Raw genomic sequence first — 4,789 nt, 5'->3', positions numbered from 1 at the left:
TGGGGAAATCTTTTAATATAAAGGCTTGTTGGATTTGTTTCATGTGGGATAAATAAAATTCCCTATCTGTCACTCACTCGACATTGTGTCTATGTAGTGACACTAAGGGTCACTCTTGAGAGCCGAGACACCTCTGATCTTTGATAAAAGGCCAATGGGAATTGGCGAGTTGTATTTGCATGCCCCTCCCCTGGACATAAAGGTATAAAGAAGGGGGACGTGCACACTGCTCATTCAGATTTTCTCTTTGGAGCCAAGCTGAGCAAGCTATTTCCATCCCTCACCTCTGCTGGATCCTTACACCGCATTACAGCAGCTTTCTCCCCTCTTTGCATGGGTGCACTGCAGAGATTTCTCAAGAGTATATTCTAAAAGAGTGTTTTCCCTCAAAAAAGAGTATATTCTAAAAGAGCGGCACACATCGGAACGTCTTTTTCAAGACGCGTCTGTTTAAAGAAGCCTTTCCGATTGTGTGTTATTCCTGGTTGCGGTAGATACCTCTCACCTTCAGACAGCCACGATCGCTGTCTTTCGTGCCTGGGCGCTGCCCACACCAGGACATCTTTTTGGATGCATCATGTCCTCATTGCGAGGACATGACCATGGCAACATTGCGGTCGTGGCTCGCTTTCGTTAGAAAGCAAGCCACCCCAGTGGCTTCCTGCCTCGGTCCTTCTACCTACGGGTATGAGGGCAGTGCAGCGAGCACTGGGGGTGATTTGGGGATCACAATGGGACCACCTCCGCCGGTTAAATCCCTGCAGACCTCCCATTCCCTGACACGCTTGTTTGCTCCGGTTAGGCATTCGGAGGGGCGAGTTCGATCTCTTATTCGGTGCCCAAGAAGGCAATGAGCTCTCGAGCCCAGCATCAGAGAGTGGGCTCATCCTGTCTGACGTGGAAACCTCCGCTGAGCTTCCCCCTTGGGCATGGTCACCCAGTCACAGGCAGACGCTGAGATGATGGACATGGTTTCCCGCGGCACCGCTCACAGCCACGTCCCACCCCAGTGCCTTTCTTCCCAGAAGTGTACGAGGAGATGATGAGTTTGTGGGAGGCACCTTTCACTGCCCGATCACTACCCTCGATGGCAGAGCGGCCAGTGGATACTTGGCGATGCCCCTATTGGATAAGGCACTTGTGGTCCACCTATATACCTATATAACAGCTATAGCTGTTGCTTACAAGGCTCAGCACATACCGCCCCCTGCAGGGCAATGAGAGTGGAGGTGGCGTAGTGGACTAAAGCACATAACTGGTAATCAGAAGGTCGCTGGTTCGACCCCCACAGCCATCACCATTGTGTCCTTGAGCAAGACACTTAATCCACTCAATCCGGGGGGATTGTCCCTGTAATAAGTGCACTGTAAGTCGCTTTGGATAATAGCGTCTGCCAAATGCATAAATGTAAATGTAAATGAGCCCATTCCACCAGGACCAGTGGTGCCTCTGACATTTGCAGAGCAGAGGGCTAGGCTACACCCAACACATTTGCAAGATTCTACTATCTCTGTTTTGAACCGGTCTCGTCCCGTGTCTTAGCAGGCATGAAAGGGTAAGTCCGGGTCGACTGGCCAGGTATATTGCTTGCGCCTAGCACATTTCATCTCCCTTGAGCTGAAGATGTGCTTTGTTGATTCCCAGTAGTGTTCACAAGTGAGTTCCTTGGTTGATTTCCTCCTAGCCCTGCGGCAGATGAGTTTGTGGAGGAACTCACTGTACTTGTGCTAGCTAAGCCCCGTACTGGGACAAGTGCTCCGCATGCACTGGTTCCCCATAGGCAACCCCTTGCAATGTATATTCTGCTGAAAACGTTTCCCTGCTGGCAAATTGCGTCTTCCTTGAGCAGAGGCCCCTCTGCCCCAGTCTCCATGCTCGTAGAGCCTCCTCCCCCATTGGGCAGGATCTAACATGGGACTTCTCCACATGCTTCCGACTAGACTCGGCAAGACCATGTGACATATTTCCACTTAATACCCCCCCCCCCCCATCTTTGGGCAGGGTGTGGGCTCCGTGGTGTCATCCCCTTGGGTGTGGCTGCTCAGCAAGGAAGAAGCCACTGCTCCAAAACCGCCATAAAAAAAGCCAGAATACAGTTTTCAAGTGCACATGGAGACAAAGATCGTATTTTTTGGAGAAAAAGGACTGGTCTTAACTATTTGGCCATAATGACCATTGTTATGTTTTGAGGAAAAAGAGTGAGGCTTGCAAGCCAAAGAACATCATCCCAACTGTGATGCATGGGGGTAGCAGCAACATGTTGTGGGGTGCTTTTCTGCAGGAGGGACTGGTGCACTTCACTAAATAGATGTAATCTTGATGAAGGAACATCTCAAGACATCAGCCAGGAAGTTAAAGTTCAGTTGCAAATGAGTCTTCCAAATGGACAATGACTCCAAGCACACCTCCCAAGTTGTGTCAAAATGGCCTTAAGGAAAACAAAGTCAAGGTATTGGAGTGGCATCACAAACCCCTGACCTCAATCCGATTTGTGGGCAGAACTGAAAAAGCTACAGCACATTACTATTAATCAGAAGGTCTCCGGTTCGATCCCCACGGCCACCACCATTGTGTCCTTGAGTAAGGCACTTAACTCCAGGTTGCTCCAGGGGATTTTCCCTGTAATAAGTGCACTGTAAGTCGCTTTGGATAAAAGCGTCTGCCAAATGCATGAATTTTAAGAATGTTGATAAATGACTGGTAATCTTTTACAATCATGTTGACCAAGGACTCATCAATCACTTGTTTTCTGATCCCTGCAATATAGTAAAGTACTTCAATATAACTGCAGTAATACCTGACAGCCTTTAAAACATTAATGTATACAGTTTAGCTTCTTCCACTATTTAAGAAACCTTATTATAAAGAAAACAAATAAATGACTGAACAGAAGTCTTATACCTTGGTTGCTTGTAGCAGTTTGTCCACGTCCTGAAGATGTGTTCTCATGTTTAGCTGTAAAATGTCTCAACATTGAGGATGTGTTGTTATTATATGACAACATTAAATATTTACATCAAAATTATATTATATTTTACATAATATATGCTTATTACACATTTAATATACACAAAATTACGCATTTAAATTATTTATTCTTATCAAATCGTATTATTGTTATTAATATTGCTATTGATATTATTCCATCCATCCATCCATCTTCAACCGCTTATCCGAATTCGGGTCGCGGGGGCAGCTGCTCCAGCAGGGGGCCCCAAACTTCCCTATCCCGAGCCACATTAACCAGCTCTGACTGGGCAACCCCGAGGCGTTCCCAGGCCAGTGTGGAGATGTAATCTCTCCACCTAGTCCTGGGTCTTCCCCGAGGCCTCCTCCCAGCTGGACATTGATATTATTATTATAATTAAACTAACTTTATTTGTTGACACCACCTGAAAATGATGAATTGGAAATCGAAGCAGTCACGTGGTTGTGTGCGGAAACAAAGCTTCAGACGGCACAGAGCACGTGGTTATGGCGAAACGAATCAAGCTCCTGTGTTGTGTCGAAGTCTGTTACCCGATCGGATTCTGTTTCCCCCTAGCCCCACCTACGTCCTAACAGCGAAGGAAAAGTTGCTGTGCTCGTACCACTGAGGTACTACGGAGAGCGCTAAGGCTCAAAACTAGATTTTTTAACGAGTTTTAACCGTAGACTATTGTATTCTAGAAGTGAAAGGCAAATTTCATGACTGTCTAGTTATATTTTGAAAATGGGGTAACAGAACCTATGTTTGTTGCGTTTTTTATGTCTTCATGAGCACAACCACCACCTACCTTTTATTTTTTATCAATAAATAATATTATATTTGGAGAGTTTTCATTTTGAATGTTGTAGACTTTTGGAATAAATGTGTGCTCAGGCACAATACCTGGACATATTGATCATATTTCTCTTTTTCCCCTTAGCCTGGGTTATTTATTTTTTTATTTTTTAGAAATGCAATTGCGTGATTTGGCCACAAGAGTGCTCCGCGGTCCACCTTAGTTCAGATGTTTACAGTAATCTACATCTGATGGTTTTCTGCCCCAACAAGTACACTTTCACCACAATTTACTGAGAAAACTTCAAAACAAATTGTAGATTAAAAAAATGACATCACACAAGTTTTTAGGTTTTATCTTTGTCACCCCATTATAGCAGGGGGAATGTTATTGTCAGAAACTGTTTCCCCTGTGTTAAATAAGAAAGCTCAAACATGTGTCAAATTCATAGTGCTGGCTTGTTTCCCCACAACAGATATGTCCTGTGATTTGTTGCCTGCTCACGCAATTGCATTTCTAAAAAAGAAAGAAAGAAAAAGAAAAAACTAGGCTAAGGGGAAAAAGAGAAATATGATCAATATGTCCAGGTATTGTGCCAATTGTGAATGCGGCCACATGTTTAGCCTATAAAATCAGGTATGCCAGTGAGCACACATTTATTCCAAAAGTCTACAACATTCAAAATGAAAACTCCCAAATATAATATTATTTATTGATAGAAATAACAGTAGGTGGTTGTGTTCATGAAGACATAAAAAATGGAACAAACATAGGTTCTGTTACTCCATTTTGTCATGAAATGTGCCTTTCACTTCTAGAATGCAACTTTTTACAGATTAAACTCGTTAAAAACACTAGCTTTGAGCCTTAGCACTCTCCGTAGTGCCTCAGTGGTAAGAGCACAGAATATATCGGGGGCGAGCTTTTTGAGAACGCGCGCTTCCTTTGCCGTTAGGACGGGGGCGGGGCTTGGGGAAACAGCAGCGGTACAGAGCATCACTGTGAGATGTTTCTTCGGTGGTGAA

The sequence above is a fragment of the Xyrauchen texanus genome, chromosome 50 (genome assembly GCF_025860055.1).
Source record: "Xyrauchen texanus isolate HMW12.3.18 chromosome 50, RBS_HiC_50CHRs, whole genome shotgun sequence".
NCBI lineage: Eukaryota > Metazoa > Chordata > Actinopteri > Cypriniformes > Catostomidae > Xyrauchen > Xyrauchen texanus.
Note: the sequence above shows the minus strand (reverse complement) of the source record.